The sequence below is a fragment of the Lepidochelys kempii genome, chromosome 13, assembly GCF_965140285.1.
Source record: "Lepidochelys kempii isolate rLepKem1 chromosome 13, rLepKem1.hap1, whole genome shotgun sequence".
Taxonomy (NCBI): Eukaryota; Metazoa; Chordata; order Testudines; family Cheloniidae; genus Lepidochelys; species Lepidochelys kempii.
Genome location: NC_136392.1, coordinates 32,627,523 through 32,646,160, shown reverse-complemented (window position 1 = coordinate 32,646,160; position 18,638 = coordinate 32,627,523). Strand labels below are relative to the sequence as shown.

The following is an 18,638-nucleotide window of genomic DNA, read 5'->3' as shown; positions in this document are numbered from 1 at the left end:
TACACTATCCCACTAACCCCTGCTCCCCTCCCTGCGTGGCTGAAACCCAGGTGTCTGGGGCTCACCCCATGACTGTCTGTCCCCAGTACAGGCTGCCCGTTCACCGGCTGGCATCCAAGTCGCTGCTGCTGGAGCTGGAGGGGGCCGTGGGGGCCGGGTCGGAGGGGGACCGGCGCCGGGCGCTGGAGACCGGCCTGAGCTCGGGGGTCGTCTGCTCCCTCACAGCCTACATGGGGATGGACACGGAGTGGGGGCAGCCGGTGCAGTGGCCGCTGGTGAGACGGGACATCCCGCTGGCAGGTAACCCCAGAGGGGTCGGGGATCCTGGCATCGGGGTGGGGGCTCGGGGGCTCGGGTGGGAGGGGAACCTGGGGCTGGGGTGTGTGTGTGTGTGGAACCTGGCACTGGCAGGGGAATTGCGGGAGGGATCCCAGCAAGGGTGATCCCCATGTTGGGGGGGTGGGAGCTGGATGCATGGGGAGACATCATGGATATGGGCTAATGTCCCTTTCCCCCCTCCTTGCCCCAGCTACTGTGTGGCTCTGCTGGACCCTCCCTGCCCCCGAGGGTGAACCCAGTGCTCCCAGCCCCAGGGCAGGAGGAGAGCAGCGGGCGCTGGCCCGGTGAGATGGGGGGCAGCCTGCGGGGCCTGGCTCCTGCCAGCTGGGAGAGCGGGGCCTGTGGGGTGGACAGGCGGACGTACGGACAGACCCAGAATCAGAGACCCAAACAGACAGGGGCAGAGACTGAGAATCAGACAGATGAACCCAGATGGGAAGATGGAGACAGACAAACAGACCCCATGAGACAGGCAGACTGACCTAGACAGAAGCAGGGACCGGGGGGCAGGCATATTGCTGGCATGAGCAAGCCTGGCTAGCAGGGGCCTCTCATCCCCCAGGGTCCTGCCCTCATCCATGGGGCGCAGCACCCACCCCCCACATCCCCTGGGGCTGGAAGAGGGGTCCCAGCTAGGAGGAAGCTGCAGGGAGCAGCTGTATCCAGGGGGTCCCAGCCCGGGGGGAAAGGGCTGGGGGGGATTCTGACTCTGAGGGAGCTAAGGGGAGAGGAGGATGGGGCTGGGTGTGGGTGGGGTCCCAGCTGGGGGCAGGCAGGAGGGGTCCCAGTGGCGTGTTGGCTCTAGGTGCCGGGGGGAGCGGGGGGAGGATTTTGCTTCCATCCCTTAGCTTGTCTCTGTCTGTCTGCATGTCCACCTGTCTGTCCATCTCTCTGACCATCTGGTCCCTAGAGTTCGATTTGATGGCAGGCCATTTGCTGTACATTGCGCCGTGCGCCTTCACCGGAGTTGTTCGCCTGGCCAAAGGCAACCAACGCTGCATCTCCTTCACCTTGCGCGAGTGTGAAGAAGTGGGACTGTTCTTAAAGTTTCGTTTGAATACTGTAGGGGTGCCTCAGTTTCCCCTATGCATTTCTTAAGTCTCTAGGTGGTGGGATAAGGGGGTGTATTGTTGCAGAGCAAAGGGCCAGTGTACACAAATGGCCGACACTCTGTCTCCTGGCAATTGATGGCCTGGGACCTTCCCCCCTCCCCTCCCACCCCCACCCCCCCGCAAGGTGAGAGCTAAAGGGTTGGAGAACAAAGGAATCAAGTGACCTCCTGGCCCGGGAAAGGGACAAAGCCCAGAGGAAGGGGGGCCGGAGGGTGAGTCACTTTGGGGCTGGCTGGGGACATGGAGTGAAGTGCAGACTTGGTTGTCTGGCTCACTGCCCCCCAAAATGGACCCGGCTGAGGGGTCCTGTTCTCTGCACCTACAAGCTCTGTTTTAGACCATGTTCCTGTCATCTAACAAACCTCTGTTTTACTAGCTGGCTAAGAGTCACGTCTGTCTGCGGCGTTGGGGGGCAGGATCCTCTGGCTTCCCCAGGACCCTGCCTGGGTGGACTCGCTGGGGGAAGCGCACGGAGGGGCAGAGGATGCTGGATGCTCCAAGGTCAGACCCAGGAAGGTGGAAGCTGTGGGAGCTGTGTGTCCTGCAGATGGGCTGCTCGCAGAGAGGAGGCTCCCCCAGAGTCCTGCCTGGCTTCGTGGGGAGCAGATCCAGAGCATCGCCCGGGGACTCCGTGACAGCGAGAAGTTCCCAAAGTCCAGCACCAGCCCTCGCCTCCCTCAGAAGTGCCTGTCCTGGTTCTGCTGCCTCCCAGAGCTCATCCAGGGAGGCCCCCGATGCAAGGGCAGGAAGTCCTGCAAACACGGTGCCCCCCCGGAGACCGCACCCCAGGAAGGTGATTTGGGAGACGGGGTTGGGAGTCAGGACTCGGGGCAGGCGGCAAAAACCAGGATGACGCTTCCTTGGGTCTGAGACAGACGTGTCCTGACGGTCCCGGAGCTGGGCAAGTGTTTAACAACTACACAGAAAGTGAAGGAACTTCCTGGGCAAAACAGACGCTGGGGGAGGTGGAATCCACAGCTGGGTTTTTTAAGTGTTGTGAAGCAAATTATCTTGCAACAAAATAAATAAAAAATAACGAAACTTCCAGGCAAAAAACTCTGTGAAACTGGAATTTGGGTTGTGAGTTTATATCGCTGAGCTGGGGGGGTCAGGAAGAGGGGGAGGGAAACTGGGCAGGGTGTAGGGGGGAAATCAGTCATTTTTTAGTAACAGAAATGTCGCTGAGCAGTTTTCTCTGAAATGGACACACAGCTAAACTCCCAGACAAAAATACCTTGTGAAGCTGGGCCCAGGCTTGGATGTTTGTACAGGTGAGTTCAGGGGCACAGATTGTGGTCGGTACAGTCTGGTTTCTAAATGAAGAAGCCCACGAAAGGCAGAAATTTTAAAGTTAAGGCTACCCTTAAAACCTAAATTGGAAGAGTCTGGAAATACAAAGTTGCTGTAGCCCAGGTAAGCTTAACTCTGCCCCACAACCCTGGCCCAGGTATGGCTATAATATCGTATAGACTCTGTAACATCCCGTCTCCCCTACACCCTTAGATGCTTGTGTGTTTCCCCGGACATAGGTTGTTTCACAGGCTGTAGTGTGGGATGGTCCCGGGGTCAGATTGTGTTTGAGAAATACCCTGGGGTAGTGGGATTAATAGCGGGGGCTGGGACATTCACAGGGGCCCAAGGGAGTTTGTTTCCCAATTCCAACTGCAAATTAATTGTCATCCCATGGGTGCAGGAAGGGGCAGAGTTAAGGGTGCTGAGAAGCACGTAAAGGACGCCCATGGATGAGGCAGAGGTAAGGATGCACGGAGGCTCACAGTTAAGGTTGTAGGCTGTCCCTCAGCCTGGACAGGCCATGTCACTCTTCTGTAACCATGTCCCAGCCCCATCTTCCCACATCTCTCCCTAGAGCGGGCACCAGAGGAGTCTTCCCTGCTGAGGCTGGTGTCTCTGCAGAATGTCGACGGCTCATGGGACCTGGACCCCTGGCTGGCCACCGTGCTGGGGGTGAGTTAGACCGACACCGGGGGAGGATGCCCAGTCAGGTGAGTGTGGGAGGGGACAGGGACAGAGGAGAGGAGGAGAGAGATGGGGCTCAGGTGCCATGAGTTGAGCCTGTTCTCTGCTCCCAGATGAGACTGGGGGTGACCCAGGCTGGGGGGAGGGGTCTGAGGGCAACTGGATCAAATGACCTTTGAACCTGGAGCCCAGTGGGTGAGATGGGCCCAGAGCAGGGGGCCGGGAACCCACAAACAGGGGGTTGGAGCATTGGATCAAGAGGCCCCAGAGCTGGGCATGGTGGACATGGGGAGGCCCAGGCCAGGCCCTCTCTGAGGCTGTCTCCCTATCCCCTGGGCATGGCACTGGGCATCTGGGTAGGGGGTCCACGGTGCTAGAGCTGGGAACCCGCTGAGTCTGAGGAGAGAGCGCTCGATTGGGGGGTTCCCAGGGCAGGGGGATGAGGACAACACTGGGGGGGTCCCCAGGGTGGAGGGATGGGGGGCAGCACTCAGGGGTGCAGGGGGGTCCACAGGGCAGGGGGAAGGGGCAGCATTCAGGGGGGCAGGAGGGGTCCTCAGGCCAGGCACTGTCTCAGGCTGTTTCTCTCCCCCCCCCACCCCCGGACGTGCCCCCTGGCATCTGGGCCACGGTGCTGGCCGTGGTCTGGCTGCACGGCTGGGCCACGGGGCAGCGCGACGAGTGGGAGCTGCTGGAGGCAAAGGCTGTGGGCTGGGTGCAGGGGTGAGCAGGTGTGATGGGGCTAGGGGGTCAGGGGTATGGAAACCCCACAGCCCAGAGCCCCAAACCTGCTCCCCAGGGCCCCACAGCCCAGCCCTCGAGAGCCCCTATCCCCAGCATCTCCCTGTGTCAATCCCCATCCGGGGTCTCCATGCCCAGCCCCCAGCATCTTTACTCCCCTGTCCCCCGTGCCAGTCCCCCACGCTCTGTATGCTCTCTGCCCTTTGCCCCCAGGCCCGGCCCTGTTCCTTTAGCTTGTGTCTCCCCCCTGAAACACCCCCCCTGTTTCCTGGGCTGGTGTCTCCCCCCCAACCCTCACTACCCCATTCCTCGGCTGGTGTCCCCCCCGTCCCGTTTCCCTGGCTGATGTCTCCCCCCTGACCCTCCCCCACTTGTTTCAGGACCCTGGCTGAGCGAGTGCCTGGAAGCCGCCAATGCCCTGCTGGGGTGCAGCATTGGCCCTGTTGTCTTCAGGCTCTGAGCCCCCCCAAACTGGGATCCCCATTCCCACCCCCCAAGCTACCCTGGGCCACAAACTGGGAAGCCCCAGGGGCCAGCAGGGAGCACTGGGTGCAGACCCACCTGGCCGGCCTGTGCCCAACCCGGAGCTAATCCCCAGCTGGGATCCCACTGCCACCAATTCGGATGCATCCGGCTCCTGCTGGCTGAAGAGGAGCCATGGCTGCCCCCCAGCTCCACCACACGCTGACCCAGTGTTCAGTAAGCCCCATGCTGCTCACAGCTGCCACCTCCTCTCAGCATTGTGGGGGAGTCCTCTGGATCGCCAGTGTCAATGTCACAAATTTCTTCGCTTTTTCCAAATGACTGAGGGGTCCCTCTATTAACAGCCCCTGCACCCCACCCCATAGGTGGCTGCACTGACCTCACCCTGCACAAGCCATTGAGTGTAAACCTAGTCCCATCTACACAGACTTCAGCTATGTGACAGACAGACTGACAGGATCTTTGCATGTCCAAAAACAACCTCCTTTGGTCATAATGGCAGATTTCTCTTCGATAGACAGTCGGGAACGTGAACCGTAGCCCAGGGATTTGCACGCATAATTGATTTGCTCTCTGTCCAAATTAGAGCTGGTCAGACATGTTCCAGCTGAACTGTGTTCGGTTGGCAGATGCGATTCAGTGGGGAAGGCTGACAGGTGGAAGTGGGCAGCAGATAGAGGACGCTTGCCACGTGCTGTGTGTTGTCAATCCGTCCCCATTCACCAGCTGCTGAATTCTCTACCAAAGGAAGAACTGCTTAAAACCTGGCCATCCATCTTGACGGTCCACCTTGGGCAGCATCGGGCCCTTCTCAGGACGTACTGGGGCTCAAGCAAACGCTGGAAGACCTCAGCTCTTTAATTCCCTGGGGAGGAAGCATTATGTTTATCGAGGAACTGCAGAAAAATAGCGAAGAAGCAAACAGTTTTCCCTCTTCGTGTTAACCAGCCTCGACCCCCGTCGAACTGCTCTCACCACGTGACTCTGTGGTTGGTCATGTCCCTAGTTTAGCCTTTCCATGTCTGAGAAGGCAACTCAGCCAACGTAATGCACAGCCCCCGGGTCCTGTCGCCGCCCCATGCCCCGCACTGCACGGAGGCTCTGGGGAAGGATCAGGAAACCGGGTAACTGATCGACTGCGTTGAGCCAGCACTGGGAAGGAACGCAGCCCTTTGGCTGAGATTCCCCCCAAAGGGCAGATGGAACTCAGAGATCCTAATTCTGACCGCCCGCTATGAACAGTGGGACTTAAATGCCAGTGATGACATCCTGTCCCCATTGAAACCAAAGGGCCTTTTGCCTTCCACTCCAGCGGGTGCAGAATTTCAGCCCGAGTCTTTTCAGTGGCCTTCAGATAAACTCTGTCGGCGGAAGCTGGTTGCCTAGTCCCCGTAGGCTCCTTTGGAAATCCCCATTTCCAGCCAACTTCAGTGGCCTTCAAGGCAGGCCCTGTCTACGTTCTTCAGATAGAGAGAGAAAATCCACACGCAGAATAACTCAAGCAACTCGTACGACTGTCTGTACTCATGTACGCGGCCTCCCGTAGTGCACCACAGCTAGTAATGTCTGAACACCCCAGCATGTAACGCCCCCTCTGTGCCCATCCGGTCCCCGGTTCCTAGCTGCTCTGCTTGGCCCTGGGGTGGCTTTGGGCGGTAGGGACTAGAGCAGGGGCCTGGCCCACGGTGTTCCCGGGTTCTGCTCTGGTTCCTGGAGGAAGAGATGGCCTAGTGGCTTGAGCAGGGTGGCCCTGGACTCAGGACTCCTGGCTTCTCCTGTGGTAAAAGCGTCACAGACATTAAACAGATGTAAACACACTGAGCAAAGCAGGAGTCCCCCTCAGTCTTATAGGGCCCTAGTGGGCCAGAGTCTTTCCCACCCTTCCGCCAAGGCGCAGGCCCCGTGACAGAAAGTCCTGGCCGTGTGATGGGTCCGAGCCAGTTCCCGCTCGTCCTTTCAGAGCCAAAGGCCTTTCTTTGGTTCCTCGGTTCTGGGAAAGTCAGCCTGGCCCAGTCTGTACGACCCCCCCTCCCCGAGGGCACGGAACTTCTCTGGAGCCCTGTCTGTGGCGACGTGTCTGGATGGCAGCGGAAACCCCGGCTTGGAGACGAGGGGCTTCCAAGTGCCTGAGCGTCCGCACTGCATGGGAAGCCTGGGTTTATGCTTGCTGGACCTGGCTCTCCTGGCTGTGCTAATTCATCCACCCTGCACTGCGCAGACTCCGGAAACAACAGGACTCGGACCCGTGTCTCAGCTGGACTCGGGCTCTGCCCCACCCCCCTTCGCAGCAGCCTAGGGCCCGGGCCCGGAATGCTGGTTGTGCTGAGTCAATTACGGACCCAGAAATGGTTCTGAACAAGAAACGTCACTTGTCAAATGTTCACATCTCCTCTTGCAATAGATCATTCATCCGTGAGTCAGGCAGGGGGAACCTAGACCCACCCCGAGAGGCATTTGTCCAGCCTGTTCTTAAAGCCCTCCAGTGACAGGGATTCCACAGCCTCCCTGGGGAGCCTGTTCCAGAGCTTCACTCCCCTGAGAGTCCTCACCTCATTCTGCCTTGCTGCAGATTCAGCTCATGACGGCTTGTCCTGCCTTCAGGGGACATGGGGAACAATCGATTCCCGTCCTCTTTAGAACCCTCCCTAAGGCATTTGCAGGCTGTTATCCGGTCGCCCCTCAGACTTCTGTTCTCAAGACGAAACAGGCCCTGGTTTTCTTAACCTTTCCTCCTAGGTCAGGTTTTCTAAACCTTTGCTCACTTTTGCTGCTCTCCTCTAGACTCTCCAATTTATCCATGTCTTGCTTCAAATGTGGCACCCAGGACTGCAGCTGGGGCCTCACCAGCGCCGAGTGGAGCGGGACAATTCCCTCCCGTGTCTGCATACGACCCTCCTGTTAACACAGCCCAGGGTGAGATTAGTGCTGGGCTTGTGTGACACAGGAGGGCCGAGGAGATGGTTGTGACGCAGCAGGGAGGGGGGAGCGTTGACCTGGGAATGTGGCAGGGGAGTTTCACTGGGGATGGGAGACCTGAGAGCCTGTCACCTGAGCCAGGACAGGGAGGGGGAGGTCACACCTCTGCCGGGGGAACTGGACAAAGGCTGCAGGAGGGAGCCTGCTGGGGGCGGGGGGCTGGTTTCAGTTTGGTGCTGGAACGCAGGGAACCCCAGGGCTGGGGTCTAAGCGCCCTGCCCCCCAGAAAGACTTGACTGAGGGGTCCTGCTTGTACCCACAAGCTCTGTTTTAGACTATGTTTCTATTGTCCAATAAACCTTCCGTTTTACTGGCTGGCTGAGAGTCCCGGTAAATCCCAGGAAGAGGGGTGCAGGCCCCAGACTCCCCCACACTCCGTGACAATGGTCACATAAACCAAGGCCAGAAGAGACCGATGAATCGTCTCCTCCCGGCCAGCACCTATAATGCGGCTTCTGCCTCATTCCTTAGCCGTTGCTGCCCTCTGCTGACCACATGAAGCAACCAGAATTTCACCGACATCAGCCTTGTTCTCTATCCTCGCTGGTTACCGGTTCGCTTCCAGAGGCTTCCCTCCCATTTGTCAGTCCATACGGTTACACACGAAGGGCTGATCAGATCAATTTGCAGGGTGCTAGGCTCCCACACAGATTTGCCTTTGTATTGTTAATTCACCAGCAGCTAATGCACACAGGTGCCAGTCCTGGTGAGATGGGGCTTACGGGAGTTCGGCCTTGGATCTCAGCGGGGACAGGTTTTGCACGCACTGTCTCGGAAGGTAAATGCTTCTGATCACTGTAGGTGAGCACACGCAGGGATGAGGTGACTCCAATGGAGCTACAACCGAGTCACGCCAACTGGGGATCTGGCCCAGTGACCCCAATGGCCTGACAGCTGACAGACACCACCTGAAGATCTGTCCCACAGCGTTTAAGGTTGAGATTTTCCAAGTCCTGACTAGGGGATTTGGACACACAATTCCCATAAAATGTAGCCTGAGCTCCTAAAAAGCTGCTTTCTGAATGCTGGTCATAGCTCTCATCCAGCCCATCCATAGACCTCAGCCCCATGTGGCGAAACTGAGGCACAGAGCAGGGCTGGGTCACACTTTCTGAAGCGCCTAATCCCATTGTCCAGGGACAGGTTTTTAAAGGTATTCAAGGGCCTTGTGGAATTTTCACCAGTGTCTAAGGAAGTTAGCTGCCTAACTCCCCTAGAGAGGAATAGGACCTGGGCATCCAAATCCCTTAGGCAGTTTGGAAACATTCACTTTAATGTCTGGTTTTAGCCTGTTTTTTTTCAGGCTTGCTGGGCAGGCCTGAGATATCTGTCCACTCCAATTAACAGGGCTTTTCCTGGCTACCTTAGGGCACCTGAGTTTGAAAACTTTTGCCAAAGGGATTGGGTTGAGGGCGCAAAGGAAGCTGGGGCAGCTCCAGGATTGCAATGAAGATCTCTGGATCCCCATCACATGCTCCAAACCGTCGTTATTATGAATTCTTCTCCTTTGCCAAACTTACGCCAGTGAGATCAAGGTTAGAAACTGACTTCTGGAGACAAAGCCAGTCTCACGTGCCCTGATGTATAGCAGCATCCGCCCCGGTTAAGTCACTGGGGCTAAGTCTGATTCACACTATGAAGACAGTTGTTGGTGCTATATAACTGTGTGTATGTGAGGAAGGGGGGATTTTGAGGGTAATATTATTATGACCCTGCTGTGTGCCTCAGTTTCCCCATTTGCTGCGTGGTTGCCCAGCAGGGGGAAAGGACTCTGTGTTTTCAGGAAAGGCTAAAAGACACAGGTGTGGGTGACACCTCCCTGTCTCGGGGGAACAAAGAGTTGTTAAGGAACTGGCTAGAACCGACCCACGTGAACAAGGCCCTCAGTGACCTGATGCCAGGGCCAGAGCCGCCTGGATCTCCCCAGCCATCTCAGCCGGGAAGCAGAGCAAAGACCCCAGCTGGAGAAGGAAGGACTGGGGAAGTGGGAGCTGGGGGGAAGAGGTGGCTGCTGGGATCTCTCTCTCTCTCCTGGGAACAGACTATGGAGGTCAGACAGACACAGCCAGAACACAGGGCGCTGCTCCAGCTGGGGTGGGCCCCGGGCTGACCCGAACCGACGCTGCTTTCGCTTTCATTTCTCTCTGCCAACGTGCAAAGTGCCATAAGTGCAGGGTCATAATAATATTACCCTGTGCCCGAGGGACGAACAGGCCCGGCTGTTTCGTGTGCGCTGCTTGAGTGTTGCTGCAAATCCTGGTCCCTGCCGAACGGCCATGGCTCTCCCTGGGCTCCGGCTCCGCTGGCCTCACCCCATGGAGCTCACGGGGTGAGGCGGGAGGGCTGGAGCCCTTGAGGGTCAGTCCAAGAGGCGGTGAGGCCTGGGGGTCCAGCCCATCTAAGGGGGTTCTGCAAGGAGCTGCTCCAAAGCTGGGGGCACAGCACCAATCCGGCGGATCCCGGACAGCATGTGAGGCTGTTCCTGTGACGAAGCGGGACTGTTCTTAATGTTTCCTCCGAATAGTGTGGGGGTGCCTCAGTTTCCCCTATGCAGTTCTTAAGTATCTAGGTGGTGGGGTAAGGGTGTATGATCATTGCAGAGCCCTAGAGGGCAGGTGTGTGCAGGGGTCTGGACACAGAGAATGGCCGACACCCTGTTTCCTGGCAACTAATGGCCTGGCCCTTCCCGCCTGCAAGGTGAGAGCTGAAGGGTTGGAGAACAAAGGAATCCGGTGACCTCCCGGCCCGGGAAAGGGACAAAGCCCAGAGGAGGGGGGGCCGGAGGGTGAGTCAGTTTGGGGCTGGCTGGGGACATGGAGTGAAGGGCAGACGTGGTTGTCTGGCTCACTGCCCCCCAAAATGGACCCGGCTGAGGGGTCCTGTTCTCTGCACCTACAAGCTCTGTTTTAGACCATGTTCCTGTCATCTAATAAACCTCTGTTTTACTGGCTGGCTGAGAGTCACGTCTAACTGCGAAGTTGGGGGGCAGGACCCTCTGGCTTCCCCAGGAAACTGCCTGGGCGGACTCGCTGGGGGAAGCGCACGGAGGGGCAGAGGATGCTGGATGCTCCGAGGTCAGACCCAGGAAGGTGGAAGCTGTGGGAGCTGTGTGTCCTGCAGACGGGCTGCTCACAGAGAGGAGGCTCCCCCAGAGTCCTGCCTGGCTTCGTGGGGAGCCGATCCAGAGCATCGCCCGGGGACTCCGTGACAGTTCCCCCTGCTGGAGGCTATGGGATCTGCTGTGTATTTGTGTGTGTGTTTTGTTGTCCCCTGCGGGAGGAAACGAGACCTGCTCAGTGTGTGGTTGAATCCCTGTGTCCACGGCACCTGCTCTCTGTGGGGGGGCGTGGGGGGGATGATGTATGAAGACGACTCAGTTCTGGCCTGGGACTGGGCTGCTGGTACGCAGAACTCGATGGAAATACCAGCATGTTCAGGTCGCTCTGGGGTGGGGCCGGGGATGAGGGGCTCAGGGCTGGGGCAGGGGAAGAGGGCTGCGGCTGGGGATGCGGGCTCTGGGGTGGGGCCGGGGATGAGGAGCTCAGGGCTGGGGCAGGGGAAGAGGGCTCCGGCTGGGGGTTTGGGCTCTGGGGTGGGGCCAGGGATGAGGGGCTCAGGGCTGGGACAGGGGAAGAGGGCTCTGGCTGGGGGTGCAGGCTCTGGGGGGTTTGGGGTGCAGAAGGGTGCTCAGGAGCTGTGGCGTTGAGAGGGGACTCCCCCTAGTACTCTCCACAGCAGCACCAAGGCTGAGGGGGAAAGGCCATCTCCCTGCCACAGGACCTCTGGGGCTACAGGATAAGCATCCCTCCACCAGCCCCAGAAGATCCAGGCCCGGGGAGAGCCGCACCTGGGTCTGGGCTGCGCCGCCCCGGCCGCAACAGGTCCGGGCCACAGGCTGAGTTGAGGCCGGGGGAGTGGTGCCCCTCCCGCAGCAGGCTGGGGACCAGGCTAGGTGGGGCGGGTTCCCTGAGCCCCCGTGTGGCGCTAAATAGGCTTCTGCATGGCTGTGTAGCTTACAGGGAGCTTAGGTCAGGATTGAGGGGCACCAGCCTAGCTGTGTGCATGTGTGAGCCCTGGGGTGGAAGAGAAGGGGACTGTGGTTTAGGACCGAGGACCTGGGCAGAGCTGGGGACTGTGGGCAGTGGGCAGGACAGCAGTGCCCATCAATCACTGAGGCCTCGAAACCCAGAATTGCCTTTTGCTCACTGGGCCATGCTGCCTTTGCTACCTGCATGGGAAAGTGAGCCTTGTTCATCTGTCTGTTTCACTGTATTCCCCGCTGCTAAGGTTCCCCTGCTCCCTGGGAGCCTGCTGGAATGTACGAAGGCCCCATCACCTGTCCCAGGCCCTGGGAGCAAGCGGCTTGACCCCTGTCACTTTACCCATTGAGGCTGTTTGCTGTAGGAACAGACCCGTCCTGTCCCCTGTCTAACTTTGATTAGTGCCTCTGACTTTCTCTTCTAATCAGCCCCCACGAGACCACCCCTGAGCCCTGCATTTCCCAGCAGCGTCGCCAGGCTAATTGCCCTCGGAGGGACCACTTATCTTGATGTCTGCCGCTGGCCTGTAAGCCCTGGAGAGCTCTCCAGGCAGGGCCCAGCTCCGAGCTGGGCTGAACCCCTCCTGGAGTGCTCATTCGGGCATGTGACGCTCTAATGACCAGTATGTCTCCTCCTGTAGGTCTCTGTATGGCCACAGATGCTGCAAGGCTAACTGGAGAGAGTCCTTTTTAGAAGGTGCTTGGCTAATAGAAGCATAGAAGTGTCGGACTGGAAGGGACCTCAAGAGGTATCTAGTCCAGTCCCCTGCACTCAGGCAGGACTAAGTATTCTCTAGACCATCCCTGCCAGGCATGTCTAACCTGCTCTTAACAGGGATGGTTTTAACAAGCACAGACTGAAGCAGGCTTTCTGGGGCGTTTTTATGAATGATTATTTTTGACCTAACCAAAGCGTTAGTGAAATTAATGGGTTTCAAATGCAATTGATCCAGGGTGTATAGAAGGGCACCATTGCCTCCTTGAGCACCCCATTGCAGCTGAGTGTGGCTCTGCTGTGGGCTGCCTCAGTTTCCCCCCTCAATCAGAGAACAATGAGGTCACTTAGACTCATAGACTTTGAGGCCAGAAGGGACCAGCGTGATTGTCTAGTCTGACCTGCACATCGCAGGTCACAGACCCTCACCCACTCACTCCCAAACCTCTGGCTGAGTTACTGACATCCTCAGCTCACGATTTAAATACTTCAGATTATAGAGAATCCACCATTTACCCTAGTTCAAACTGGCAAGTGACCCATGCCCCATGCTGCAGAGAAAGCAGAAAACAACCCAGGGTCTCTGCAAATCTGACCCAGGGGAAAATTCCTTCCCAACCCCAAATATGGCGATCAGGTAGACCCTGAGTATGTGGGCGAGATCCACTAGCCAGACCCCAGGAGAGAATCTCAGTAGTGACTCAGAGCCCTCCCCAGCTAGTGCCCCGTCACCCGCCGGTGGGAGATATTTGCTGCTAGCAGTCACAGATCGGTGACATGCTATTGTAGGCAGACCCATCATCCCAGCCTCTCCAGACACTTAATGCTCAGGCTGGAAGTCAGTTTGGTTTTTTGCCCCAACCAATGAAAACTGCAAAGGGGGGGTGTGATAGGATGTCCCCCCTGCACAAGCCCTGAGGGGGTTAATGTGGGCTGGGAGGGGCCAATTACCTTTAGATGCTGCCCTGGAGGGAACCCAGGGCTTGACGGGGCCCTGCTGGCAGATGGAGCCCAGCTGTGCGAGGAGTGGGCACAGCAGACAAAGCCAGGAAGGCTAAGCAGCCATGGGCTGTGGGGAGGCGGGATATCAGCAGCTGCTCCTTAAAGAGACAGGGAGTTGGCCTAGGACAGGGAGGGGATCCAGGGGGAAGAAGATCCTGTTGTTCTGCCCTGGATTTAGGGAGTCTCACAAGAGGGGTGATTTGAAAGTATCTTGTCTCCTCATTGGTCATTTTGGTCAGGTGCCAGCGAGGTTACCTTAGCTTCTTAACCCTTTACAGGTGAAAGGACTTTGCCTCTGGCCAGGAGCGATTTTATAGCACTGTCTACAGAAAGGTGGCTACCCTTCCCTTTATATTCATGACAGGGCTCATCGAGCGCGGCCTCCCACCTGGCAGTACCTTGGCGCTGTCGATGCGCTGGGGGGAGTAGTCTCGGCCGTCCATGGGGCACTCCATGCTGCCGGAGCGGTCCAGCAGGAAGATGAACTCCCCGGCAGGGCTCTGGCCCGGCACCGCCTCAGGCAGGCTGGGCAGCAGGGTCACCATCACAGCCAGGTCGCCCATCAGGGAGCCTGCGGGGAGATGGGGCCAGCCCCAAAAGGGGCAGATATGGGGTTGAGCCCTGTGAGCCTGCGAGAGCCCTCAGTCCCCCGACTGCCCCAGAGCCCTATCCATGTCCCTCCCGCACACCGCCCTCCCCATAGATCCCCCAGTGCCCCCAGCCCCTCCAGTAACCCCCAACTGCCCCAGAGTCCCAGCCCCACCCCGTCCCTCTCCCCACTCCACCCTCCCCACAGATCCCCCACCATCCACAGCCCCTCAGCACCACCCAACAGCCCCAGAGCCCCACCCCATCCCTCCCCTACACTGCCCTCCCTGTAGATCCCCCACCACCCCCAGCGCCCCAGCCCTGTCCCTCCCTCCGCACTTCCTTCCTCCTAGGTCCCCCACAGTCCCTAGCCACTCAGCGCCCCCTGACTGCCCCAGAGCCCCACCCCACTGCTCTGTCCCTTCCCCCCACACCGCCCTCCCCCCAGATCCCCCACCCTCCCCAGCCACCCCGTGACCCCGACTTCCCCAGAGCCCCTCCCCCACTCTTCTGTCCCTCCCCCCGCCCTTCCCTTAGATCCCTCGCCCCCAGCCCCTGCCCTCACCCCCAGCCCCTGCCCTCCCAAACCTGCAGTGAGCCCCAGTGTCCGCCTGTTGACACCCCACCCTCTCACCTCCAGCTCCGCCGAGACCCCCCAGGCCTGTCCCCCAACCCTCGCTTGCCCCGATTCCCCCAGCAGCGCTCTGAGAATCCACCCCCATCAGCCCTAGCACCCCATACAGCTCCTGCAGGGAGAGACGTGGTTACCCCGACATCCCCCTGCCATCCCCCAGCCATCACATTCCCGTACAGCCCCTGCGCCCGCTGGAGAGATGGGTCATCCCAAGATCCCCCCCCAGTTCCCCCCACGAGCGCCCTCTCCCCCCCCCCCCCGGGACACTTGCCCCCTAGTACCTGGTTTTTTTCCACGGAGCTGGGCCTGGATACAGGCTTCCACCAGGCGGGCCTGGAAGGCGTAGACGGCTGCCACAGTGTCCACGGGGAATACGAACACAGCCTCCACGGGCCCTGGCTCCTCATTCCTGTAGGGCAGCTCGCAGCCCACGTCAGCCACGAAGCCTCAGATCAGCACCGTCACCGAGCCGCTGTGCAGAGGCACTGGGGGGAACAGGGTCATCAGCCGGGGTCCCGCCATGGGTGCTGGGGGGACAGCGGGTCAGCTACAGGACCCCACAGACCCCCATGGGCACTGGAGGAGGGGGATGTCAGCCAGGGACCCCTGCATGGGTGCCAGGGGAGAGGGGTGTCATCTACGAGCCCCCCACATACCCCATGGGCACCAGGGGAGGGGCCGGGTCAGCCATGGGGCTGCCCTCCCCCTCGCAGCCCCACCCCTGCCCCCCAGCCCTGAATTACCCGGCTTGTTGGAGCCGGTCAGGAGGCTGCACTGAGTCATCTTGGCTCCGGGGTCAGGGGATCTGTGCAGGGGAAGCGGGGTGAGATACAGGATTCCTAGGAAAACTGACAGGCACGGGGTACCCCGACCCCACAGCAATGGCTCTGAGACCCCAACCCCACCGCCCTGCTCAGCCAAATCCTGTGGCAGGGAGTCCCACAGGCTCACAGGGCCTAGCTCAGAGATCACAGTGATGGCTCCTCCCAGGGCCCCCCTCCCCACACACAGTTCCAGCCAGCAATGGGGGTGGGTGGAGAAGTGTAGAGGGCAGTGTATAGGGATGTATGGACAGACAGACAGATGGAAGGAGGGGTGGGGGTTCGGTCAGAGCACAGGGGAGGGGCTAGTGGTTAGAGTAGGGAGAGGCTGGGAGTCAGGACTCCTGGGTTCTATCCCTGGCTCTGGGCGGGGAGTGGGTACTAGTGGGTTAAGCGGGGGTAGAGGGGGCATGGAACCAGGACTTCTGGGTTCTATCCCCAGCCCTTGGGGGGGGGGGGCTGGAGCAGTGCCGGGCTGCAGGGAACCCGAGTGGGTCACTGGGGAGTTGTTCACCCAGCTAGGGTATTGCCCTGCAAAGAACAGAAGGGGTTTACAGAGCAGCTGTTCCAAGCTGAGGGGGGAGGGGGGGCGCTGCTATTTACCTTCACCCGGGACTGGAGTGACCGCCATGAACCCCCCGGCCTGAGGCTGCGAAGTCCAGCCCTGGCCACAGCTGGGGGCTCTTGCTCCCTGACCCAGAGCCGGACCGCCTGGGCCTGGCGGGGATGAAAGGCCAGCAGCGGGCTGGGATCTCCAGCAGCAGGAACCCAGCTCTGAGCACACGGGGAGTCCCCCTTGAGGAGCAGGGATCTGAGGGTGCTGGCGGGGGGGAGGCATGCCAGAGCTGCCATGACCAAGAGGGGCTCCAGACCTAAATTCCCTCTAAGCTGCATGGCTGTGCAGCTGGCTACCGAGGGCCGCGTAGGTGGGGAGAAGCACCCCTCCCGCAGCCCAGTCCCACCCTGCCGGAGCTGCAGCGGAGAGGCGCCTCTCCCCTGGCCTGGTCCCGAGCTCCTGCGGGGAGAGAGGGCTAGGGGGAGTCCTCTCTCCCCGGGGCAGTCTGCACCCCAAGCCCCTCATCCTCAGCCCCACCCTGGAGCCCACACCCCTAGCCAGAGCCCTCACCCCATCCCATACCCAACCCTCTGCCCCAGCCCTGAGCCCCCTCCCTCACCCAAATTCCTCATCCCCGGCCCCACCCCAGAACCTACACCCCCAGCCAGAGCGCACACCCCAACCCTCTACCCCAGCCCTGACCCCCCTCCCCCACTCCAAATTCCTGGGCCCCACCCCCACCACACGTCACCTCCATATTGCTGCACATAACAAAATTCATTCCATGCATGCACGTAAAAAATTAGAGGGAACACTGCTCCAGACCCCGTTCTTGGGGCCCCATATTGTCTCACCGCCGCTGGGCCAGCTGGAGAATTCTCAGCTCCAAGGACAGACGGGAACATTGGGATCACCTGGGTAACCCGCAGGGCCTGGAACAAACTCCTGGGGAAACTGAGGCCCAGCCCCATCCGTCCCGCATCAAACACTGGCCGCCACAGAGGATCCACCACAGCCCCAGGTGAGCTGTGCCAATGGCTAGTGCGCCTTCCCTCCAGTGCGACCTCATCTGCCTGCCACCGCTAGCCCCGGGCCGGTGCCACAGCAGGGCATGCACTGCTGCCGTGTCCCAACGGAGCAGGTATTCACAGCCGGGAGCCAGGCACCTCTTCACCCACTCCGGGGTAAGCACCACAGACCGGGAAATGGCAGAAGCCCCGGGAAAGGCTCTGCCGGGGAAGCAGGGCTGGTTGTTTGTCGCTGGGATTTAACTCTGACGCCTAGTTCCCAGACCGGAGAAAGGGAGTCAGTGTGGAAGCTACAGCAAGCCACCGGCTGCAGCTCTGGCTGCTGCAGCTGCTTCTGGCAGAGCGCCCGAGTCGCTGTACGGCGGGGTGAGGTCTGAGTGGGGAACAGCCCCTCAACAGCCCCCAGGAGCCATGGGGAGCAGGACAGGTGCCACTGGGATGGGCGCCGGGAGATCCATGCAGGGAGAAGTACAAAAAGGAACAGAAAGGTGGGAGGGTGAGTTGGAACCAGGAAGGTTTAGGGGTCACCTCCCTCCAACCCCCCCAAACTGCCCCAGCACACAGGGCCCCCACACCCAGGGAGGGAAGACGCTGCAGGGGCAAAGCCCCATATGAGCGGGATGGGCCCAGATCGGGGTCTGGGGATCAGGGGGGACCCCTGGACAAGGGAGGGGGTCAGGACCCAGAGAAGATGGAAGGGGCCCCTGGACCCAGGAGGCAGGACCAGGGCGAGCCATGGACCCCAGGAGGGGGTGCTCTGGGGAGCCTGATCCCACGGGCCCGATCTGCAGCAGCGCTACTTTCCCCCTCGGTCACCGGACAGCGAAGCCCTGAGTCAGCTGGAAGGGAAACTAGCTCCGTCCCCCGCCAGGGCGCGTCTGCAAACTCCTCGCCCTCAGTACTGCAAACCAGGGGACGTCCGCAAAGTTCCTCCCACCCACTGGGAGCCAGGGACCGTCTGCAAACCCTTCACGCCACACAGCCCCCCTTGTGCTGGTGCAGTGGCGCTCAGCCTTTCCAGATAGCGACTGTACCCCCTTTCAGGAGTCTGGTGTGTCTGGCGTACCCCCAAATTTCACCTCACTTAAAAACCACTTGCTTGCAAAATCAGACATAAAAATGCAAACGTGCCCCAAAACCCTGTGACTCCCCAATGGCTGAGCTGTTCCCTTTTGCCAGACAATCAGAAAATAAGTCGACTGGAATATAAATCTCGCACCGACATTTCAGTGTCCAGTGTATAGAGCAGAATAAACAAGGCATTGGCTGCATGAAATGTCCATTTGTAGGGACTGCGCTAGTGCTTTTTATGTCACCTGTTGTAAAATTGGGCAAATCTCTAGAGGAGCTGAGGTACCCCTGGAAGACCCCTGTGTAACCCCAGGGGCAGCTGTACCCCGGGTTGAGAACCACTGTGCTAGGGCATGTCTGCAAACTGCCCACACACACACACACTGAATTGGGGCTGGGGGTGTCTCCAAACTGCGCCTTCCTGACCCTTTGCTGCCCTCTGGGGGCTATTTCACTGGCATGCCCGCTGTCCATCCCAGCCATGCTGCCTTCCCCAAGGAGGGTCCGACCTGCCAGACACGCACACCCAGGGGACCCAAATCCCGGCCTTGGATGG

The 18,638-nt window shown here is 59.6% G+C and overlaps 1 pseudogene; it reads right to left on the bottom strand.

The window, feature by feature from the left end:
- Nucleotides 1-15,389, bottom strand: part of LOC140897183 (von Willebrand factor A domain-containing protein 5A-like) — a 30,676-nt pseudogene extending 15,287 nt beyond the window's left edge.
- Between the last annotated feature and the right edge of the window lie 3,249 nt (nucleotides 15,390-18,638).